The sequence below is a fragment of the Hirundo rustica genome, chromosome 3 (assembly GCF_015227805.2).
Source record: "Hirundo rustica isolate bHirRus1 chromosome 3, bHirRus1.pri.v3, whole genome shotgun sequence".
Lineage (NCBI taxonomy): Eukaryota > Metazoa > Chordata > Aves > Passeriformes > Hirundinidae > Hirundo > Hirundo rustica.
The window spans coordinates 109,525,243-109,537,684 of NC_053452.1; the positions used below are offsets into that span (position 1 = coordinate 109,525,243).

The 12,442-nt window shown below is 42.4% G+C and overlaps 1 protein-coding gene across 1 annotated transcript in view; it reads left to right on the forward strand.

Moving 5' to 3' along the window:
- The first annotated feature begins 276 nt into the window (after positions 1-276).
- KLHL29 (kelch like family member 29) overlaps positions 277-12,442 on the forward strand; it is a 390,113-nt gene continuing 377,947 nt past the window's right edge. Inside the window, exon 1 of the mRNA XM_058419935.1 lies at positions 277-390. The gene's annotated coding sequence lies outside the window, so the exon portion shown is untranslated. The remainder of the gene's footprint in view (positions 391-12,442) is intronic.

The window sequence follows — 12,442 nt, forward strand, 5'->3', positions numbered from 1 at the left end:
CCATCCTCCCTCCCTCCCTTCCTCTCTCCCGCGGGGGCGGTGCGGCGGACGGGGCGGGCCGGGCCGGGCTCCGCCGCCTCCCGCCGCCGCGGTGATTGGCCCGGCCCGCCCCTCGCCCCGGCGCCCAGGCCACCTCCCTCCCCGGCTAAAGCGGGCAGTAGGTGAGGGGAAGGCGGCCAGACGGGAGCATGGTCGCGGCTTCGCTGCAGCGTCCGCCGCCGCGCCGCGCCTCCCTGCCCGGCCTCCAGCGCGGCTCCCGGCGCCCGCAGCCGCGCGGGGCTCTGCGTTAGCGGCGGAGGCTGCGATGCACAAACCGCCGCTGCCGCCTCCCGCCGCCGCGCATCCTCCCGCCGCCTGAGGACGCGGCCGCCTGCGCCCCCGCGGAGGGAGGTAAGCGGCGCGGCGGTGCCCTGCGCCCGCCGAGCCCCCGCCGCCGCCCGCCCGCCGCGCCGGGCATCGCGGGGTTGGGGCTGCCCTGCGCCTGCGCTCGCTGCCCGCATTAAAAACTTCCTGCGTGCCTCCCGCTGCCTGGAGGGTGCCGCGCGGGGGCCAGCGGGCCCTCAGGATGTTGCTGTGATGCTTTGGGGCTTTTTCTAGGGTTTCTTCAGCTTGGCGTGGGGGTCTCCGCCCCCGCCGGGCACCCACAACTTCAGGCGTTCGCCCGGGGAGCGGCGGCGGCCGCGCAATTCCTGCTCCCCCCCCCCCCCCTCGCCCGCCCCCCCCGCTCCAGTCCCGGGGGCGGCGGTGTCCCCGCAGACCCCCATCCCTCCGGGGCCGGCTGTCCCGGTGGATCCTCCATCCCATCCCCGGGCCCGCTCCCGGAGCCGCCGCGGAACTGCCTGGCACGGATCGGCGCGCACCCCGCAGGCAGCCTGCTTCCCTCCCTGCCTGCTTCCCAAACGCCTCGGCCAGCCCCGTCCTCTCCCTGTGCCTGGCATGCATTCCCGTTCCCCCTTCTTGCTTCTCCGCATCCCCGCGGGTGATGTATACGACGGAACTTTTCAGCACATTATTGCTTAATTAATTGTGTGTGTGTGTATGTATACGTATTAAAACATTTCGTACGATTCCCATACCGATGATACGTCCTAGCCAGTGTGATGTTTGTTTGGCTGCTGCTATGCTTTTCCATTGATGCTTTCCTTTTTTAAAATTTTCTTTTTTATTTTTTATTTTTTCTTCCCCCCGAAGGTTGTTTCCCTGTAACTTACCTCCGAACCCAAGTGCTGCCTGGTGCCGTTCGGAGCACAGAGGTGCATCCCTTGGGTGCCGGTTTTCGGAAGGTCTGGCTTGGCTTAGGCTGGGAGGGAAAAGCTACTTTCTGTTTTGACATTGAGTGGACGTGGCGAGCTGTCCTTGTCATGTGAGGATGCAGGTCTGTGATCCCCGGGATTTTGGGTTCAGGTCTCTATGCATCCCCGGAGGGAGGAGAAAGGTCTGGAGGAAGGGACTTCTGGAGATGCATGGTGGTGTTTGTCATACACTTCATAAACAGTGTGTGCTCATCGTCTCCAAGATTATTTTATTTTTCCTCCTCTGGTCTCGTTTGTTAAACTGAATATATCCCTTTAACGCTGGAGACAAATTTATCTCCCCACCAACCAAAAATGATGGAGCCCTGGTCACGTAGTTGGTTGCTTATCTTTTGTTACTGTATATGAAAACGGCATAGAAAAAAAATACAGCGTTCTGGTAACTAGATTAAGGGGGATTTAATCACTTTTCCATCAATGAAGGAAAAAGCTGTGCATGTTTGCTGCAGGCTTATTACTTGTTTAAATGGAAGATTATATAGAGCATATTTCCAATAAATGAAGGAACTTTCTTTTTCCTGGTAGTCTTGAAAACAACTGAGCAAGTGTGTGTGTGTGTGTTGGCACGTGTGAGTCTCTTGCACCGATTTAAACATGTCTATCAGGCTCTTTTGAGGGACTTTCAAAAACCCAAACTACTGTAGCTTTAAGGTGACTGCAGATAACAGTATTATTGTTTCTTATAATTAGCAATCTGCTGAAACTTTAAATCCTTCTTGAAAGATAGGATCTGTGTGAGAAAAGGGCTAGTGTTCTGTAAGCTTTATTTTTTTTTTATTATTGTTTGCCTCCAAACCGAAGCAACAGTGTGTCTGTTACTGTCGTATTCTGCCTTAAACTGCTAACGGCTTTATTTTTTTTCCCATGTGGAGAAAAATCAAGTACAGCAATATTTTACTCTGACATTTATCTGCGTCAAACTTTAGTTATGCTCAGGAGGTTGTTTAATCTTCTTGGAGTAGTGTTCAGAATTGTGGCTTTTTGTTTATTCTTATAACCTGTTCTTATAATGTGTATTTCTGGAAGTTGTCTTCAGTTTAGCATGAAATATTGGAGCTATGCGAATAATTTAGTGACCCAACCAGAATGAGACTTAGCCTGCATATGTAAACTGTGCTTTTCGTTGCCTTGTTTTGCATCGCTGTTTTTTTCCCCGTAACATCCATGGTACTATTTCCTAATAATGCCTGTAGTATTTTAATTGAAAATTAACATTTGGTGTTTGAATAACTAACTCTTTGAAAAACTGAGGGTATCACTGTGATTTATTTAAAAGCGGAAAAACATCCTGTCATACCAAGTAATTGTATTGCAAATAATGACCTGTAACACTTAGTTTGGGTGAATTTTTGTTCATGTTCATTTTGCTTGCAATCACGGGTCTTAAATGAACTCTGAAATACAAACTGAGCTCTTGGTCTCAAGCTGCCTGACTTTCTTGCATTTGTTGTCTCCAGTAGCTTATGAATTGTGTGCACAGTGTGTCAACCTTTCCCTTAACAACAAAACCTGTGAGCAAATGTTCAGTGTGAATTATAGTACTGAAATAAAATATTCTATAGTTGTCATGGTTACAAATAGAGGCAGGGTTACTGGTTTTCATCTGCATGCTGGGGAGGGGGGATCTAGTTTTGTCACTTTTTAATTACGTTTATAATGAGTGATGGTCATACTTCAGATACCCAATATAGTAGATACATGGCACAGTGAATTAGATTTTGTCAAAGTCTTGCTGAAATGAAACAAAAAGTGGTGTGCAGGAACAAACCCTTGTTGATTTGGGTTTTTTTTGAAGCAGAAATCTTGTGGGAAGAAAGTAACCAGCTCTGTTTTGTCTTGGCTTCTAGATTAGCATGCTGCCGGGGTTGCTGCTCTTCTTCGAACAGTAATAAAAAGTATATAGTGTGTATGTTGACTGGAAATCTTCTCAGTGAAAGGAGAGGAAAGCACGGATCTAGGAATTAGATGTGATTTTTGGGTGTATTGAGCAATGTATCTGGTGCTATCGCTTTTGGTGCCTGCTTGCAAGAATTCATTCTGCCCAGGTTTGCTGTGATAGCCTCTCCGGTGGTGTTACTCCTCTGCCAGGTAGCGATCCGTGGTGTCCCTGGGAGCTGCTCAGGTTTGGGCTGCGCTGGCAGCCACCAGCATCGGGGCTGTGACTGTTTGCAGTTGTTGGCGCTTATCCCAGTACTGTGTCTCTCCTTCTCTGCTCATCTGCAATTCGGTCTTGTCCATGCCTACTTGTTTTCCTGACCTTTTAATTTAGTTCCGATACCTGATGGACCCAGTTCTTCTGAAGCATGGAAAAAAAAAAATAAATAAAGGGCCAAAAGATTTATATTTTCCTTTCCTCCTTGCCTCTGTGTGCTGTGGTGGAAACTCACACGCAGCATTAGGCTGGGAAAAGTACCCCATGATCTGTAAATGGGGAGAAAAATTTCAGGCTGTTCCACCTTGTTTAACCCTTGTAACTTGCATCATGCCCATTTTGTGCAATTTATTTTTTAATCTTAAAACTCTTTTCAGTGTTCTTTTGCACTTTGACGTTTTGGTCTATCTTTAATTTTTTTGTTGGGGTTTTCTATCATTCCTTCTTTAGGTTGAGCATGGTCTTGAGTTCTTGGAATGGCTTGTCCACGAAATTCGATTGATCACTTGGATTTGCTGCTGTAGGCTATGGACCCAGGAAGCCCAGATAGCTGAGGGCCTTATCCCAAAGCTGTTCTGTTTGCAGAGCCTCAACTTCATTGTGCAGCACTGAAGTCTACATCATTTTCAGATCACTAACTCTTTGTGCCGCAGTCAAGACTTTTAGATAGCAGAAAATCTCAGCATGGGTTAGTGACTTACTTGGTCCTTCTGCTTTTTTGGTTTTCCCTCCTGATCTTCAATTTTGCACAGTGTGCTGATTCAGTAACCTTAAATGTGCCATAGTATCATTAGGTTCTGTGATTTGTGTATCTGATCACTTCCTTAATGTACTCACCTCTCTGCAGAAGGAAGACAGTGTAAAACCTATATCCTAAAGCTCATAAACATACAAATTAGATAATGTTGAATATACCTGTCAGTAATTGAACTACTGCATTAACCCTTAGTCACATTTTTTGAAAAATTCCTCATTTCATGTTGGCTTACCAGTGTGGAGAATAGTTTCAGCATCCCTCTGTGCAGTTAACTCTTCCATAAAGTTACCTGTAGGAACGGGGGGCTCCTATGTGGAGGCTTAAGATGCTCTTCCCAAGAAGTAAACTGCCAACAGCAAATCTGAGTGTGAGGCTGTGTGAAACATAAACAGCTTTGACATGCTTCTGTCACTTCTGTGTTTCCTTTGTTACCAGAAGTACAAAGAGCTCCTCCTCAGCTATAAAGAAAGACATTTAAAGGAAATAGATTAGAAATCTCTTATGGGAACGCCTTTCTGTCAGGTTTTTGCAAGTCAACAGTGCTTCCTAGGGTGTGAATATGCATCGTGGACCTGGTGCAGTGAAACCAGACCTGGTGCAAGCAGTGCCCAGAAGCCTTCCCGGTGTGTTATTATGCAGCCAGTTACCTCTGTGCTGTCTTGACCATCTGATAAATGACAGTAACTGAATTCCTAGTCACACTCTTCCATAAATAATTTCATGTTGTGGGTTAGGATATGTGGAACATGGGACCATTTTTGTCGAATTTTTATGCACTCCTTTCTTTTTTTTTTTTTTTTTTTTTTTAATCTGTGATGCTTAGGTTTGGGTTTTCGGATATTCACAACTTGTATTTTGGCCATAATTGGCATGAACTTCAGGAAAGCACAGGGGTTCTTTGGTGGCCTTAAATTTCAGGTAATGTATAGTGCTAGCTTGCAGTAATAATACTGATTCTGTGAAACAGTCTGCTGAAACTATAGACAGAGACTTACTTTAAAATTAACTCTGTTCCTTTTGTAGCATTCTGTGATTTGTGTTTTTGTTTAACTCCCTGCCATCCGTTACAATATGATGTGTGATGTTAAGTGCTGGGATGTCTGTTCAGATTTGGTTTTTCTTGGATTGGTCTCCGGTTTTAGAGCTCTGCATAAGTACAGGTACTACGCAGTTTGATTGGGAAGCAAATTATATCTCAAGGTGTGCATTGTAACTCGTTCAGTGCAGCAGTTTGCAAGAAAATCTGCCACTGATAAAATTGCTCTGCCACATTGCTGTTAACTAAAAACTTCAGTCTGCTGTGGAAGGAGTGTTTCTTGGACTGTTGGTGTAGTTGAGAGATACTGTGAAGAATCCTTTAAGCTGGTACAGAGGTATTTGAGGCAATAACAGTGTTTTGTAGAAGGACTCAAATTTTGTCCCTAATTTGTTGAGCTGAAGTCTATTCATATGTCTCTTCATATTTTTGAATCTTGGCTTCACTCCTGTTGTTTTTTGTTTGCGGTTTTTTTTTTTAAGCCCACCCAGACAAACCCAAAAACCTCCAACCCAAAACCAAGATCTGCATGACAGTGTAGACTTCAGAAATCCTGGGTTTAAAGTGTGATTTAAGGCCTTTTGCTTCAGACGCTACTTAAAGTCCATGCTGATGAGTAATTAATATTTAAATTGGGTAATTCTGCTCTAAGATCTGCTTTGTCAGACCTTGTTGTAGGATTTTGGTTTTGGTTTGCAAAAGCAATGTTGGTGGATTTGCAGATTGCAGCATGCTGTAGCTACTCAGAGAAGGGTTTATTTTCTCAGTCTGAGGCTTAAACATGTTTTTTCCCTTTAATTAGAGGGAGAAGAATTTAAATGCTGTTAGTTTTTCCAGCCACAGGTAAATCCCCGATCAAAAGGAGAGGTGAAAGAGTTCAGGAAGTTCATTGCAATAATCACACGACATGGAATAACTTTAAAGTGGATGCAGCTGTGTTTACCTGTGCTTTGAAATATATATGTATTGCAGAGTTCGGTTGATTTGTAGCTTGTTGAGCACCTGAATTCATTAAGTGATTCCTAACATACTGTATACTTCAGAAACTTCATTTTTCACTTTCTCTTGATTTTTTTATTGTCTCTTGCCTGCCAAGGGTGGAACAATGCCAAATTGGAACACTTCATATTACAAAATGTTGTTGGGTATATAAATGTCTGGAAAATACTTTTGAAACTACAGGAAATGCTGCAGAATGAAGTTAAGCAATAACTTTTTGAGCTTATTCATTAACCCTTCATAAAATTTGGAAAAGCAGTGGCAGAGAAGATGCTAATTCTGTGTGAAGTTTCTTACGTTCTAATACAAGCAGTAGAGCACAAAAATATATGTGTATGTGAAATGTATAAACTATTTCAGCTGTATTGACCTATACACAACAAAATGGCTCAATGACAGTGCCTATATTCCTGAGTGTATCCTTAATATGGGATGGCTTAGCAGAGCTATTTAGCATGATGTTTTTACTTGGATTATGAGGGCCAGGGACTGTGATGGCAGCAGAAGTTGGTTCTTCTGGTTGAAGGGGTTTGTTTTGTTTTGGTTGGGTTTTTTTTACTTTTGTCCTCTTATTGAATGGCTTTTTAGCGAAATGAGTTGGAGGCTATAAGGGGTATCTCTGAAGACTCCATGAATGAAAGAAGGAAAAGAATATAACACTTTTCCTAAAATTTTACTGGTAGTCACTGGAGTAGGGAAAAATTTCTGGAAGGTTGGAGTAAGTGACTGCTTGATTATGAGATACTGGTTATATTTTAAGGGTTTTATTTAAAAACTGGATCATATAAATATCTGCTTTCAAAGATGCAACTTGCTTCTTTCTCATCCTCTCTTCTCAGCTGGGGAAAGGAGTAGATGCAACAAAGCTTAACCAGAATGTTCCTTGTGACAGTGGAGTGTCCTGCTTTCCCCCCAGACAGTGGGTTTCTCCCCAGTTGTGCAAGTAGCTCAATAGATTACATCTGAAAAACCTCTCTACTACCACAGACACTTTGCAATCGGTCCTACTCAGAGTAGAGAAATACCAGATAAAACTAAGGATATTGTCTGATGAGAGGTTATGAAAAATGCTGTGCCTTCTTCCTGTAGAAGGGCACAAAAAGTGTGTGACTAACACTCCCAGGTCATCTCTGACAGACTTGCTAATAAAATGTGAGGCAAAATGTTAAATGTACTGCACTGCCCTCTTTATTATGCTATTTTTGGCTGATCATATGAGGAAAGTATGTATCTCTTAAACAAAAGTCACTGCTCTGAGTGTCTTCCCTTCCTTCTCTCCCCCACACTGTTTCACATTTCTAAACATTGAGCATACCAATCAATATTCCATTAAGAGGAGAATTAACTTGGGAGAAGCTTGCATGTATTTGCATGTAGTAGCTTATTTCTTGGTCTGTGGCTTTGTGTTGTCTTTCCCCAGTGTCGTATTTTCTTTTCTTTTTTATTTTTTTCTAAAAACGCTCCAAATATTTGTGCAATTACTTCTAGTTGTGAGGTTTTCCATGCCCCATCTTAATTTTGTCAATATGAATTGCTGGTAGAGCTGTCTGCAATGCCCTGCTTGCAGGCAACATCAGTCAAATGTTTGTTGTTACCTTTATGCTTCTGTTTTACAGTAGCTGGGCATCAAGGTACTAGGCTTCAGATCAAATGTTGCCCCCGGTTACACACATGTAGTTAACAGAAATCAATGTTGCATAGGCGTAAATGAAAGTTGGGTTTGATCTTTGGTGAGTTAACTCTTACCTCTTTTACGCTGATGCCAGGCTGGATTGAATGCCCATTCTCAAATTCAGAATTCTTGAGGCTTTGGCTGTCTGTGCCAACATTTTATTCCTTATGGTCTTTGTACGAGACTGAAAGTAAAATCCTCCTGCTTGCTTTCTGAAGGCTGAGCCTTAAGACTGCAAACAAATGTAATGAGATGTGATTAAAAGCTGTCTGTAGCACAGAAGAGCGTGGGCTGTGGCTTGGTGGGACCTCCTGGGGAACCTCTCAGTTGATCTTGATGTGTGAATTGTCACAAGAGCTGCTGAACTGTGGACCAAATCCTGATCTAGTTAACACCTGTGGAGCTGACATATTCCAATATGTATCTGATGTTGCACAGTGCTTCTCTACCCTGAGGAACAAATCACTTGTGAAATTCAACTGTGAAGGTCTTGAGGTCGAAGAAAAAGTCTGCAAATCTCAGATGATGACAGCAAATGCAAGAGAGAGGGAAGGAAATATTTTTGCTTTTTTCTGGTTTGTATGGTCCAAACCAGAAACAAGCAAATATTTTCCTTCTTTTCCTACAGCTCTCTATTATATAAAATGCGCCAAATTTGTCCTTAGCCCAGATCTGTGCCGTCAAATGAAGTTACATTTTGTACCCTGAAAACATTAGATAAATGCTCTACCCATTCTTTAGGTTTATTGAATCTCTGAAATAAAGCCTATTTCCTAGTACATTTTTCCTTTTTGGAAGATAAGTGTATAGTTTAATCATAAAACTTCTGGGCAGTTAGGGTTTTGCAGCATCACAGCCTTATCTCTCTGGGAACTAAAAGGCAATGCAAAGTTGTGGCCAATATCTGAGTTACATGGAGGAGGAAAAAAAAGCTTAGGAGGAGGAAAAGAAAAAAGAAATGGTATAGGAATTAAGGAAATAATAGGGCTTGCTCTCCCTACGACGTGAGATTGACTTTAAAAGTGGTACTTGGATACAGAACTGCAGCCAGAGATGAAGAGGAGAATTGTGATTGCCCTAATACTCTTTATTTTGGTTTATTTGTTTCTCCTCTGTCTCAGAGAGAAATTTTGAAAGCCCATTTGTGTGTGTATAGGGTATGTTCTTGCTAAAAAAGAGATTGAAGCAAGTTTTCCTTAAATTCACTGTTGCAATATCACACTTGAACAGTTCACAGCAGCATCCTTCAGGCCTTCTAAAAACTATTCTTAGACAAATATTGTTGTTGCAGCAGCTAAGTTACTGAAGTATTGTATTTGAAGAATAATACAAGTAAAACAAGAAACCCAAGGTTTGTGCCATGCTGGCATCGTTATTCAGAGAACTGCACACAGCTGCAGTGCCCTGATGGCAGGGTTCAGGTAGAGTGGCTGGAGATCAGCAATGACACCCAGCTGGGTCAGGCTGAGAGGCTTGAGCATTTAATCTATGATGGAAGTGCAGGTGCAGCCTGAGCCCAGGCATCTCCTGCTTGAGCTGATGGTTAACCAGGGCATCATCAGGCACTCATCTCGGGGAGCCAGGGGGCTGGTTAGACTTCTGCTGCCTGTAATCTGAGTGGGAGTCCTCCTTAACCATTTCCTGCCTATTTTTAGGCTGCACTGTTTATCAGGCAGATATTCAACTTTAGGAAAACATGAACAGGCTCAGATTTCCTCAGGATATTTAATAAAATGGCATCACATATGACTTAGTATAAGTCTTTCCCTGTCTAAATATTATCTTGTAAATTTAGACTCTTAATAGTTCATGGCTTTCAGCAGACCAGTCATCTCTTGAATTTGACTATAGCCACTTCAGGGTTGGCTTAAGAGGCTAGTTTTACTCTAGAAACAAAGCATGAAACCCTTATTTTTATGTAAAAAAGATTGGAAATTTAACAACAATCAGAACTGTTCAGCCTTGGGCTATCTTTTTGATCAGAAAATTGAAAGATTAAAAAACCTCAAGATTAACTGCAAGGATAAGATCCAAGAAATGTCAGTGCTTAATTTACCTAGATAATGTTACTTTTAATTTTAGGCAAAAATTTAGGATTAATGCCTGGGAATTGTGTGTATAACTATTACATGCACAAATAGACCATTTGATCTTGGCTTGCCATATCTGATAAATATGTTTCACTGTATCTGCGGTCAACATAATGTCCAGAGATGCTTACCAGGGTGATGATCAGAAAGTTCATACTGGAGAACACCAAGTGACAGCATTGCTCTGTGAAACCGATGGCCTCTGTCTTCATCAGAAAATGGTAAATGTAACTCTGAATCTATGTGTGGGCTGTTGGCCAAAAAGAATTTTAAATGAAAAGTTTCTGATCTTAGCCAAGTCCAGAGCGGGCTCTAAGCATTGGTGTCTGACCTGTCTGCCACTTGAGAGGGCAGGGATACAGAGCAGGGATGCAGGACTGGGATAAAGGCACGTGTCAAAGAAATGAGTGGGTTTTGTCCATTTTTTGTTTTTCTTTCTGAGGGCAAAAGGAGGGCATCAATACTAAATAATAAAATTTCTTTATACCCCAGAACAACTTCATGAGCAAAGTTTTGTTGCCCAGTAACATTTAGAAAAAGACAGAAATGCTTCACATTCCATGTATAGCAGAAAGTTGCAAATATTTTTGGCATTAAGTAACAGTTAACTGCAAATTGTACCGTGGAAGCTGGAAACAAATATCTAACCGCCCTGATGAACCAAGTAAGTGCCATATTCTGTATGAAATGGAAGTTCCAGGGAACTCTGGAAAGCAGTGGAGTTCTTCCATTTTCCTTCACATGACCTCAGTGTTCTATTCTGACTTTTTATTTAGCTGCCACTCTGAAGCTTTGCTGTTGCACCCACACAAAAAAAAAATCCCTAGAAACTATGCGGGGTCATCTTGAGTTCTGTGTGTAACTGCAGCTTTTTTTGGCTGCTTTAGGGTCAGGCTTGTGCAGTCCCATCTGCCTGGTAGCTCTCCTCTTCCAGTGTGGCTGGTTTGCCAAACCGGTCTGTTTTACATATACATACATATATATATTCTCAGAGTAGCTGCACATGTGCTCTGCCCCCAAGTTGCTGCATTATCTCTTCTGTCACTGCATCTCAAACCTTCAGCTCTCTTTTTTTAGACTTCTCTGGTTTCATATTAATGAAAGCACCACCCACAATTATTGAGCATCGGAAGGATAAAACGCATCGTGTTAACGTCAGTTTATATTTGAGGGGGGTTTTTTTTTGATCTTTGATTTTTCTGTTTAGGCAATAAACTCTTGTGGAACAAGGGCTGTTATTTTTTTGCCTGTACAGTTATAGCTGCCTCCCTAGTTGTGCTTGGTGGTTTAACAGGACAAAAATGATTCATGAACTCTGAAAAATGCTGTTATTCTCCACCCCTCCTTTATGCAGTTGAGTCCACAAAGATTCTGTTATGCTGAGGCAAAACAAACTTAATGCCACTTTTCTGTTTCTCTTAATTGCTTATTTTTTTAACATTAAAATATATCCTAGAGAGGTAAAATGAACATTACAGAATGTTGTGATTCCTAAAACTATTTTAATAGGATTTTTTAAAAAAATTTGAGATGATTCTAATCCAGAGATAGTGAGCAGTAAAACCGGCTTGTTAGTCAGGGGTGTATCTGTTTCTTCTGGAAGGCAAGTATGTGCTTTGTCTCACTTCATTAAAAATAGTAATCCCAGGAATATATCGAAGGCTCCAAACTACTTTGGAGGTGGTTGTTGATGTAGAGGTCCACAGTCACGCCCACCAGAGGGCATTTTATCACCAGTTTCTTGGGGAAAAAGTTTTTTTTTCCCTTAAGTCATGAATAAAGTAGTAAATATTGGATGGGAAAGCAATGTATGAAACATTGTACAGATAGCTTTTTTGTTTATATATAAATACATATGCTTATTTCCTGGCTGTATTTATATGTAAATAAGTAACGATGTTGGCTTGAATGGTTGGGTTTCCCCTCTGCTTTCTAAATACTTTCTAATTTTGCTTAGGGATAATCTGGGGAGAAAGGAATTCCTTAAAGCTCTCCTACAGCTGGTGCAGCCATCATTTACCGGGACACTGCCCTCCCTACCACACAAGTGCAGCAGATGCTCTGGATGATTGCAGTGAAGCTTTGCTCCCCCTTTCCAGGGCACTGGGAAGCAGAGGCTGCTGTTCAGAAGCTCTACTCTTTTAGGAGGCTGGAATTTGCGAATATAGTTAATAGCGATGCCCCTGGATCTAAAGGAAGCACTTGGCAGCTCGGGAAGTGTACATCTGCCAGATGGACCTGACATCTTGTGTTTGGCAGCAGTTAATGCTAAGGCATGATATGCAAAATCCAAGGATGACAGCTAGGAAATGAACTTTTATTCTAAGGACTGTTTTGATTTTGGTTTTTGCTTTTTTTTTACTCATCCATTATGAAATAATGCTCTGCAGGAAGGAAGGAAAAAATAGTTTGCTCCTGAAAGT